The 12,263-nt window shown below is 51.1% G+C and overlaps 1 non-coding gene across 1 annotated transcript; it reads right to left on the reverse strand.

The window, feature by feature from the left end:
* Positions 1-11,697: 11,697 nt before the first annotated feature.
* On the reverse strand, positions 11,698-11,770 carry TRNAK-CUU (transfer RNA lysine (anticodon CUU)). The gene has a single exon. It is a non-coding gene; the product is annotated as a tRNA-Lys (tRNA).
* Positions 11,771-12,263: the final 493 nt, after the last annotated feature.

Here is a 12,263-nt window from a genome sequence, read left to right on the forward strand (position 1 = left end):
ATCGTTAACCCCAGTTGTACTCAGTGACTCGCAGACGGCGGTGAGAAACTATGCACAAGGCAGAATTTCGCCGAAGGCTGAGGCTATACTCAAAGTCAACGCGAACTATGTCACTTCCGAGGAGACGGAGGAACGACACATTATACGATTCCCGGTTCACACCTCCCCCGACACCCCCGTACCCAACCTCAACGACGAAGTCCACCGCGTAGCGCGAGGTCTCACGTTCCGCGCCCGCGAAGAAGGATCCTCTCTTGGGGTTGGAAATCCAACGGAGGCATGGACAGAGAGGGACAGAATGACCAGATACTGTGATATTACAAAATTTTATCAAAACTTAAGGCGGGTTTATCCGCCCCCTAACCCCAAACTCGACAGGGCCCAAGCGGTAGACTGGAGGCAGCTACAAACAAGGACCTCCCTCAACCCCGTCCATCTCAAGAGGATATATCCGGACATCTACTGAGATGATAACTGCAAACTATGCGGCAGGGCTCACGCATCTCTTAGACACATTCTCTGGGAATGTGAGGTTATATGCAAAGAATATGCAGTTTCCCCAGATGAAGCTGTGGCGCGATGGACGGCCGCGTTGCGCAGCTCAAACCTCGAAAATCAACTATGGGCAATCCAGCAAGCCCGTGAGGCAGCGAGGAGACAGAATCTCCGGACCTCCTCGGGGGCGGCCTAGGCCCAGGCCATGAATTTGCGGGATTGTTAATAAAGTTGTTACCACCGCCACCACCATTATCTCATTCCCTTATGTTAAATTGTTTTATCTCAAAATTCTTAACAATATCTTTTGAACTTCTAAGTCGCATTACTCCCATGCTCTAGTAATAAAATTGAGTTTTGTTTTAATTGTAAACGTAGTGTAAACCGCCTGTTTCACGGCCAGTCCCCCATAGTGGGTATGCACCAGTGCATGGAAGATAACAAAAAAAAATGAGCCCCTCCTTGCTGCATTTAGCGTTCTTCCGAAATGTACGGTCGTGTCCCTATCGGTAATTCGAAGTTTCGACTGTCCTGTTAAGGTGTTGAATACCGCAGATAAAGTTGAACATGAGTAGGTGTGGGTTCGCACCATCAAATCTGTGTGCATCATGTGGGGATATAGAATCCCTGGACCATTTCTTGTTTGTTGCCGAAAATAGAATTCCGAAAGAAAGATCTGTTTAGAGCAGCCCATAGTCTATGGGCCTTCCTTTCTCGGTTATAATATTCTATCTTTTGATGCAGGTACTGTTGGTCGAGTCCTTAAGGAAGTGTGTCATATTGTGCATGAGTACCACATTGCTACAGGAAGCCTCTCATTTTAAACACCTTTTCCTCATTATTCACAACATGTCGTATTATTTTCGTAATGTAGCGTCTTCAAAACTGGCATTACCACTATTCAAGAAATGAAAAAAAGTAATTTATTACCACAATTAACTAAATATAGGTAGTACTGATCAATAGGGTAACAGGAAGAAAGGACTTCATGTTATGTTTCCATTGCGAACTACGGCCCATACCCCCATCGTGGGTACGTGTCATAAGTTGAAGTAGCAGAAGAAGAACAAGAAGAAGTTCGGGACTTGAAGCAACAGCAGTCGCACGCCGAGAGCTGCGTCAAAGGACCGCCACAGGATAAAGACTCCGACAGATTCAGCGTCCATAAACATAGCCGCGAGCCGAACGACAAGGTTTCTCGGCAGGCATGCAGCTCATCAGCCAGGAAAGCCAGGCTGCCGCTGTATCGCCAGGCCCCGATGCACAGGGTGGCTCTTCGGTCGATCAGATCGCGGTCAGGCAAAGCTCGAACACCAGCGTGCTCGTGGTGGCCACATTCCTCGGCGCCACGTCCTCCGCTTTTCTGCTCGGTCTCGTGGTGCTCGCCGCGCCCGGCCGGTCCGCCGTGAGCCGCTCTTCGGAGAACGCGAGCGCCTTCTGCTGCCCCGACGAGGCCCGCGTCGTGCTACGAGGCCTCAACGCCAGCATCGACCCCTGCGAAGACTTCTACGGGTACGTCTGCTCCACCACCGACGCCGGCGTCAGCGTCCGCCTCTCGCCGACCGTCCGGGTTGCCGTGAAGCGAAGGCGTCTCGAACTGGCTGCCGTGGGGGCCGGCACAACCGCCGCCGGCCGCATGCTGGCCTCTCTCAAGAAGCACTTCCTCGAAAGGGAAGAGCTTTTCGAGGAAGAGGTCGCCGATTTCGCGGCCGCCATCGTGGGCACGGGACTCGTGAACCGGCGCATGAACGCGTCGCGCATGGTCCGCTTCTTCGCTGAGCTGAGCCTCAGGTACGCCCTGCCAAGTGTTCTTTCATTCTCCGTCCCCAGAGTTGGCACCGCCCTCTCGATCGAAAGAAGCGCCGACTGTTTTTTGGATGACGACCACAGCTATGTGGCCCCGGGCCTTCGCGCGGTCAATGGGGCACTAAACGCATCCATCACTGTCGATCAGCTAGCGCAGCTTGAAAAAAACTTGCCCGTATCGCCACGCGTTGATTCTCCGACTGCCTTCTCTCAAGGACTCGGCGTTTCTCCTTTCTCTGAGCTGTCCGAACGTGATTGGGCTGCGATAGCGGACGACGTAATCCGACCAGCATACCCGAACCTGACGGTCATTACCACGCGGCAGGAGGGTCTAAGCGGCGTCTTGAGCTTCCTAGTGGACGCATCTCGCCAACCCACGGCGGTCGCCTACGCAATAGTGTGCACGGCTGTAAAGAGTCTTGAGAAGATCGACACTGGCGAGGCGGGCCTGCGTGAGCATCCAAAGCACATTTCCTGCAAGGTGCTCGGCATCTGTGAAATCGAGGACAGGATCGTGATGGACGCGGTGCGCAGTGAGCGTATGGACGACCACATCCGGGTCGCGTTCGCCAAGAGCCGCACCAACGTCATCCAGCGTGCTAAGCGGCACCCCATGTTCGACGGCACGTCTGCGCGAAAACTCGCCGGCGAACTGGACAAGCTGAAGCTGGTGCTTCCAGAAGAAACAATCGCCGCAGATCTTCCATTCCCAAACCTGTCGAAGACGTTCGCCCACAACCTGCTCGCAGTCCGATCTTACGTCTTCGACGTCAGGAGAGCCAAAGTTGCGCGAAAAATACCCAGCGCCGAGAGCCTCTTATTACCATCCCTGGTCAGGAACGGTGATGTCATCTACGTGCCAACAAACATGTACGTCCTACTCGATCGTGAAGCGCACAGGACTGTTGATTTAGATGTTCCTGTGCTTGGAATGGAAATGGCCTATCAAATGTGGTCCTTTCTCCTGGAACGGCCCTGGTTTCCGAAGACACGCGAAAACATCGACATACGCCTGGAGTGCTTCACTCAAAGATACCTCAACGGATCCGACAATAGGAAGTCCCAGCATACAGCCACTGCTGCCTTAGCAATAGCGTCGGCGATCGATGCGGCTGCGACGGCGCAGTGGAACACCATTGGGATCGTGCACGATACGAAGATGTCCGCTGGACGGATCGTGTACATTACGTGGGCGCGCGACAGGTGTGCCAGTTTTCCGGAAATGCTGTTGCCTTTGGACGTAAACATAGTGCTGAGGAATTCGCCGGCGTTTGTAAAAACATTCGAGTGTTCCACGAGCTCGCCTATGGCTCAGCGAATATGTTGCATCGAAAAATGCTAAGGAGGAAGCGTTCTAATAGGCACGCTAAGGTTTATCCGAGCGCCACAAATAGTCTCATAAATGTTAAAAACATATCTCGCTCTGTCGTTTAATGAACTCTTTCATTAATAGCCATTGACAAAAATGTGCACCACAGCCTATGCTGATGTCATTAAATAGTGTCATAATCGTGGACAATTCCTTTTCCTATTACATATCGCTCAGTCGTTAAGAAACTCAATTATTAGTCGCGATTCACAAAGATTCTTATGACCTATCTGGGCGCCATGAAATAGCCCCACAAAGAATTCCACTTCTAAAAATAACAATATCGCATTCTGCGTAATCAACTCTATAAATATTAGAAAATTATTTGGGATCCAGGTTGATGGTAACAGGCAGAAAGAATCGGTCGGCTGAAGAGAGGTTCTTATGCACGTAGGAACGTGCGTGAATATGTGTCCTGCGCAACATAATTTTTCCAATGTTTACATAAAACCTCTGCGTTATGATAATCTTGATCTGTCTTGAATAAAAGCAAATGATACGCGTGTCTTGTAACGTAAAGAAATCGCCGCCCTGGCACACCGCACAGATAACCAGCGAAATTAAAACCTGTGGCCCCGGCGTTTATAACTGCAGTAATCGCGACAGTTCATTAAACGACGGCTTGTTAAGTTGCCGGATGGGTCTTCGGTACGTAGTTGCCGCTTTCGCTCGGCTCCACTAGCCTGTTCTTATGCCCGGGCTGCAACATCGGCACGGCGTAGACGAGCTTGTTCCCGGTTCTGCTCACGGCGTTGCTGATCGAAAGCCGCCTTCTCCTAGGGAGTACGTATAACGCGTGGCCCACCCATATCAGAGCCGAAGAAAAACTTATGCGCACGCGTTAGGCTGCGACGGAGAGCAACGAGGTCACTACTGGCGCAGCTAATCAAACACCACCGCAAGGCAAGGCATTTGCACTCCGATTCCTGACGTCACGTTACCTGGTACGCCTGCCATAGAATCTAATGGGGATGCTTTCGAGTAGGCAACAGTGATGTTAACGTCACCGCTTTCATCACGCAAGCTTTCATCATAGAAATGCCGGGCCAGGTAGCCTGACGCATGGATACAGGAGCGGACTTTCACGGCGACTATCGCCCGGCGCAAATAAACGCGACGGGACGACGCCGATGGTTCGCTGGCATCGCTTATATTCAGTGAAACACAGGCGGACGAAGCCGCGCGCATTTGTCCGTCTTGCCAGGCTACAGGAATGTGTTTTTGGATAAGAACAAGAAATACAAAATAGGCTTTTCATTGTATTATTTGTCTTTAATGATTACACAACTTGGAAAAAAGTTTCACAGAGGCGCTTCCAAACGTTTTGCGCACATTTCATTGAGTTGCAAGCGTTTTAGCGGGCTGGCTTTGCGCCGTCTGGTAACGTTGAGCGGTGGCAGCGCGGAGCGCGGGCAGAAGGATTTGTGTTTTCCAACTGTGACTTTAGGTTACTTTGTGTAAAAGCAGCGTGCTCATTCATGTTTAGTTCAGTTTCAGTTCCTGTTTTAAAGCCTCCGACAACAAGCGTTTACTACTGCAGCCGGAGAGGATAGAATCATCGGTATTTGGCGTGAAATGGGCCGCTCAGCGGTTCTCGTTCTCGATGCCTTAGGCATTCCGCGCACCGCCTGGGCCCACAGAGGTGCAAACAGCCACAAGACCAGGCGCGGCCCGCTTCTGGCTGTAATCTGTCGTCGCTCTTTTCCTTCAAGGCACTCGAGCAGAAAGGTCTTGTGGTTGTTGTAGAGCATGGGTAGTTTCTTACCGAAGAAGCACAAAAGCAAGCTTTGCGAGCACGCGCACCGACAGCGAAAAAAAAAACAGCTTCGGGCTTCGCAAACGAGAAAGCGTTTCGTCTGCTACACTCGAACCCATATGGGTGGCACCGCACACACACAAGAAAGACAATAATAAGAAAAGCAGTACAATGCACACACTATTTTGCGCCGTGAAACCTTCGATCGGGTTGGCAAGAAAACTGCACCGCACTTATAGTTATCTGTTTCGTGTGCACCTGAGTTAAGCTTGTAGGCGAAAAATAAGTTTACACAGATTTGTACTCTTAAACATTCAACATCCGGCTGTAATGATCAAGGGCGTCCCTTTCACGCGCAGAAAGCCTAAAAGTGCGGGGCCAAACTAGCCCAAACGCCCGCATTCCGTCGCCTCAGCGCGGCCGCGCGACGGAGGCTCCGATGGAAAACCAAAAATGCACAAAAGCCAACCAGCTGCCGGAAGCAGAAGGGAGATCGATCGTCGCGACGCCTGGTGAGCGGGCGAGGCACTCCTGGCACTTCCGCCGGCGATTATCGCCGGGCATGGAACATGGAGTTTCTCACTATAGAGGGAAATCTGGCGCCACCGTCTATGGGAGTTTCTTAATGGGCACCGTGCCGTCATGGCAATGATGGTATATGCGTCTACGAGGCTTATGTTGGCTGGTGTTGCAAGATGCTTCGTCCAGAACGTGGATATGGCTGCAAAAACCAAGATTTATAAAACAATTTATGCGTAAAAGGCCTGAATGTTTCATAATAAATATTATGTACATTTTTTTATGCTTACCGACAATCCGAAATGACAACGCGAGAAGTTAGTACAACAAAAATTTGACTTCTGCTTTGCTAGAGCGCGACTTATGGTTTCTCTTCCAGATTTAGCCAGGCGCCGGTAAAGTTTCTTGGCATTTAATAATTATACCTTCTATTCCTAGTGTTTGCCATATTATTAATCAACATTTGAAATAATGCAAAGTAGTTGATTTGATACGATGTAGTTTGTGCGAGAAGAAAGTTGAGTTTCTGTCGTCTGCTCCAGTATGTGCCCGCGCAATGTGCCGGTATTTGAACCGCCATAACGATGTCCTGGCGTTGGGCTTACTTGTTTCGCTTGCAAAAGTACGAACCTGGAAGGGGAAAGGTGTCGTACCACAGGTGAGCGACTGAGGATATTAGAAAGAAAACGGAGCAGAGTGCTGAATGCGACGCAGGAGCGAAAGCGCTAATCGTTCATTGTTCCCGTGTCATTAACCACTGTTCGCGCAGTTTTGTTTTTCTGAAGTCACGGTATTCCTGTTGCATTAACGAAACAAATATTCGCCGACGCAATGACAATCGCTACAAGATAAATGTCAGACAGAAAAAAGCATTCTGCGAAACCATTTCCCAATGTTGAGGAAAGTCACTCGCTTAACCAACATTCGCAGAAGGTTGAAAAAAAAAATAGAATCTCAGTGCCCTTCCTCTCTGTAAAGCATGACCAGCGAAGCTCTGTATGGGAGCCCCTTAATGGCGAACTGCACCTCCGCCGCGGGTCGACCCGGCATAATACACTATGATTTCTTCTGCATCAGTAAATTACCGTTCTACAACACGAAAAAACACCACTCTTACAACGATAAGACATTTGGCAAGCCAGGAAAAGCGCAATGGCTATGGTGTTGGGCTGCTGAGCACGAGGTCGCGGGATCGAATCCCGGCCACGGCGGCCGCATTTCGATGGGGGCGAAATGCGAAAACACCCGTGTGCTTAGATTTAGGTGCACGTTAAAGAACCCCAGGTGGTCAAAATTTCCGGAGTCCTCCACTACGGCGTGCCTCATAATCAGAAAGTGGTTTTGGCACGTAAAACCCCAGATATTATTATATTAAAAGCGCAAGAACGAAATACGGGTGGCGTCGCCTACTTACGTTCCCGCACTTTGGGGCTGTGACGTCTTGGATTTTGATGCCATCTTCTAGGGCCTACTAAATATATATAGCGCTACAGATTGACTAAACTGTGTTCGAAAGGAATCAAATATTAAACATGGCAAGTTTTGGGAACCTTTATTGATCCAACGCGGCGCAAATGCGAGAACATACTTTGGGATCCCTGACGTCACGTTGACGCACCGGCGCTGGGGTTTCGGCGCGAAATTCAAATACTGATACTTGTACCTTCATTTCCTCTTCTAATAACCAAACAATTTTTGGAAATGACTGCCTGAAGAATTCTCCAATAATGCTTCATTAGTCTAAAACTGATTTATTGTTTCGTTTTAGTGTCCCTTTAACGCCTGGTGGTGGTGGTAAACATTTATTGCTTGAGCCTTTTTGCAACATTACTTGTGAGGGGGCTCAGGAGCGCGTAGGGTGTCCGGCAATTTGTGGCCCTCGGCGACCCTCAGAGCCCAGTCCACCAGCCGTATTTGGTCGGCTGGGTTGGAGCTAGACACCGCGGTCTCCCATCCCTCGACGTCGGTGAGTTGCCACTCAGAGGGTGGCTGGAGCTCAGGGCATAAGAACATAATGTGATGGAAGTTAGCTCTAGGTGCGCCGCAGAGCGTACATTCCTGTTGATAAAAGCCTGGATGAACCGGGGCGAGAAAAGCTGGAGAAAGAAAAGTTTGTGCCTGAAGCTGGCGCCAGGTACTTTGTTGGAATTTTGTTAAGGATTTATCTGGGGGAGTGTATCTCAACCGCATTTCGCGGTAGTGGAGGGTGATCTCGTGATATTCGACCAATCGGTCTCTGGCGTTATCCAGGTCATCGGACGGCGTGGCTCGGTTGACGGCTACTCGAGCGATAGAATGGGCCATCTCATTGCCTGAATGGCCTGCGTGCGCGGGCACCCAGATGAGCTTAATTGGTCTGAGGGGGGTCTGATGATTGAGAATTTTCAGTGCCGGTTCATGAACTCGGCCTTACGAGTAGTTGCGGATTGCAGTTTTAGAACAACGGCAGACATACAGCGACCTTGAACAAACTCACCACCACAGTACACCACACTATGCGCCTGATTAAGCGGATAGCCAATAGACACAATGGGATGAGAGAGCATGACTTGAGAAAGTTAGTGCAGGCTTTTGTCATAAGCAGAGTACTATACTCGCTCCCATACCTACATCTCAACCGGACGGAAACAGAAAAAGTGGATGCCCTTATACGTCAGGCGTATAAGACTGCCCTTAACCTCCCCAGGCACACGCCAAACGAGCGCCTCCTTCGCATGGGGGTACATAACACATTTGATGAGCTCACGGAAGCCCATCGCACAGCCCAAATTGAGAGGCTGTCCTCTACCACCACAGGTCGGCACATCCTGGACAAACTAGGACTAATCCCGACTTCCCAGGCCCATCAGACATGTCCTCTACCATCGGACATACAAAACTGCATCACTATTCTCTCCCTGCCTAAAAACATGCACCCCGTGCATCACGAGGCACGCAAGCAGACCAGGGCAAAAGCCTTCTACAAACAACACCAACACGACCACCTCACTGTGTGTGTCGACGCCGCTAGTTACCCACAGAAACCAGCCTATGCCGTAAGTGCAGTGTCCCATCAACTTGGTTACATCACAGCTGCCACAATACACGCGCGCACGTCCATAGAGGCGGAGGAGGCTGCCATAGCGCTGGCCATCTCAACCACCACTGCCGAGGTTATCCTTTAACGCCTGCTTCATCTCCGCCGTGGGTCGGGCCGGCATTGCACTATCGTCGGGATCGGCCCATGTATGGGGAGTGCAACGCCTGCTTCACCTCCGCCGCAGCTCGGGCCGGTATTGCACTGTCTTCGGGTCGGCCCACGTATGGGGTTTTTCGCTTACCACAACACGAAAATTTCCTTGGACGGTAGAGGTATACAGCTTCGCTGTAAAAGCAGCGAAGAGGAAGCACAATCCCAGTGCGTCATCTACTCTATTACTGCTTTATTTGGACTTTTTTCCCTTGCTTTAACTCATACAGGTTCCCTCTGGAAAACCCAGATCTCTTGCAGAAATGGCTTGAATCAATGCGACCACCAGATTTCAAACCTTTAAGTCACCACCTGCTGTGCTCCACATGCTTCAAGCCAGCTGACTTCAGGTGGCCTGCGCAAACGCCTGCTGCTTAAAGGCGCTGTTCCATCACAGTTTTAACGTTCAAATGCCACTGAAAGCACACATGTGTGCTCACATATGTAATAATTTTATTGAAGCCCAGGAGTAGGCATTTTACATTAATTTTAAAGTTACGCAAGTATTGCAAAGGAACATAAGAATAGAAGTGTGTGTAACATGTGTAAGGACATAAGAATAGCATAAAGAAAAAGACGCAGAATGCTCATCATTTTCGATATAATTTCCATGGCAAGGGTGGTAGCTTGAGCTCGTTTAGGTTAGTATGTTCATAGCATAGATGAAAAGGGCACAATATGAATGCCAATTTTGCCAAATGGGAAAGAGGAAACATTCAGAGAGATGGTAAAGTGCTGAAAGTAAAGAAGCCAGGTGGAAGTGGGACATCATTTAGGGAAGACTTTTTTTCTGACAGGGACACAATGTGCCCAGACTGCATACCCATTCTTTTTTACCTATTTCTCCTTCAGTGATCAGCCACGTAAGATTTTCTTCATACCTGGACAGAATGAGGCATTTTTGAAACGAGGGCTTGCATCCACATGTCATAGTGGAGGGGCAGCCATCCGGCATGCACCTACTTTTGTGAATTGTTGCAGTGTATACCGGTTCTGTAATTTCAACCGACGAAAAAAGCACAATTCCACCATCTGTGCATGTGCTGTGCATGTCAGAAAAAAGAATATTTCCTGAATGATGTCCAGTTAGCTTGCACACGCACAGCTTGAAGCAGTGTTTCTGAATAGTGTGGGAGGCACACGCGCCTATCTTCCCCCGCGTCGTCGCGTCGAGAGCCGGCATAGACACGGGAGAGGCGGACTACGCCCTCTCCCGATTCTTCCTCGCGCTCGCGACGAGTGCGTGCCCTTCCTCCCCGACTCGCGGGCAGATAGCTGACGGGCGAGGAGGACATTGCCCTCGCTCAGGTAAAAAAATTGGAGGACGCTTAAGCTTAGCCTTCAAGAGTGGGACGCGACAGCGTTCCCGTCGACCCGCCAAGGGGTATAAGACAATGCGCTACGGCACAGCGATCACTTACGATGCGCCCCGCATCGGACTTAGCACCCACCTATCACGCGGTGAGCGTCGAGCAACGCAGCGTTCGGCGCGGCAACGAAACGTGCGCCTGAGCGAACGGAACGAACCAAAGAACTCGGTGTCTCGGAGGGGAAACGATCTACGCCAGCCAAACGTCGTGATCGGCATGGGCAGAGGGATAGATAGTAATCTAAAGAAAGGAACCGCGCTTGATTCTGCAACCGGAAGCACGGCGAAGCGTCGTCAGGAGAGAGGGAGTCGGGACCGCGACGCGCCTGGCAGCGGTCCCAATGCGCGCGCGGCGCGCCTCCTGTCGGGGCAGCGCCGTACATTGAGAGGAGGGGGTCTTCTGTGTTTGCCGCAAGATGGCTCTGCGTGTGCGGAAAGCGCAGAAAAAATGCAGCGGAAACGCACTTCGCAACTCGTGTAATTGCGACTTCTGTACGTTACATGTCCATAATTACCGATATACACTGCAGTATAACTTTCCACGGCTCGTTTCGAAGGCAACACCGCATTCACTAGAGGCGCGTTTTTACCGCTTGGAAGCATCGAACTCGTGGCTGAGTGGTAGCATCTCCGTCTCACACTCCGGAGACCCTGGTTCGATTCCCACCGGGCCAATCTTGGACGTTGCTTTTTATTTATGAAGCGCCTGCCGTGATTTATCGCTCACGGTCAACGCCGACGCCCGACGACACCGGCTTTTCTGCGACACGAGCTCCTTAACGCTATCGCGTTAAAAGGTACAAAACAGCGCGACCGGGGGAGACCCTCTCTGTGATGCCAGACACCGAACATGCCGGACTGGAGTACCTGCCGCAACCTGTGAGTGACCTCGTTTACCTGACTATCCCAGACGGGCGAGGCCAGCCTATTTATTACTATTACAGAGAGGACGTCCCTCTGCCCGTGTTCTTTATTGCTGGTAGCAATAAACGTTATTACAGTTGACGCCGCTGGTTGCCTTATTCGTTCGAACCCGACGTAGCCGCGATTCCCGCGCTACGGGTTGGGGAGTAACACAAAGCGACTGCGTGGGGCTAGATCCGGAGCTCGCCTTCAGCCCTAGCCGCACGCAGAGTGGAACCCCCCACATTTGGCGCCCAACGTGGGGCTCAAACCCACGACCCTGAGATTAAGAGCCTCATGCTCTACCGACTGAGCTAGCCGGGCTTTCAGACGCCGAACTAGTCGCAGGCGTGATCTCGGTTTCACTGACTGACCAGACGGCTCGATGGTTCCGATTGACCAGACACAGAAGAGTTCCGCGCGAACTTCCGCGAGGAATTTCTTCCGGCCAATTACGAGTGGCGTTTGAGGAGAGAGCTGGAGCTTAGTACTCAGCATCTGGACGAGTCCCTGATGGAATATGTTCCAGCGATGGAGGAACTTTATCGTCTCGCAAACCCTCTCGCCACCGATGCAGAGAAAGTTGAGCGCGTCACACAGCAGGCGCACCCCACTTTCGCGGCCTACTTCAGAGCATGTAGGTTTAGAGACCTAAACGAACTCGCCGCCGACGCGAAGCGCATCCAGGGGGACATCCTCGCGGCGCGAGCATACCGTCCGCCTCCATCCGCGGCGCTGTCACTCGAGCCTCGCTGCGCGTGGAACGGCGGCGCGATCACTTCACACTCGTCTAGACTCGATGCGTCGGCATCGTTCG

The sequence above is a fragment of the Dermacentor albipictus genome, chromosome 10, assembly GCF_038994185.2.
Source record: "Dermacentor albipictus isolate Rhodes 1998 colony chromosome 10, USDA_Dalb.pri_finalv2, whole genome shotgun sequence".
Classification (NCBI taxonomy): domain Eukaryota; kingdom Metazoa; phylum Arthropoda; class Arachnida; order Ixodida; family Ixodidae; genus Dermacentor; species Dermacentor albipictus.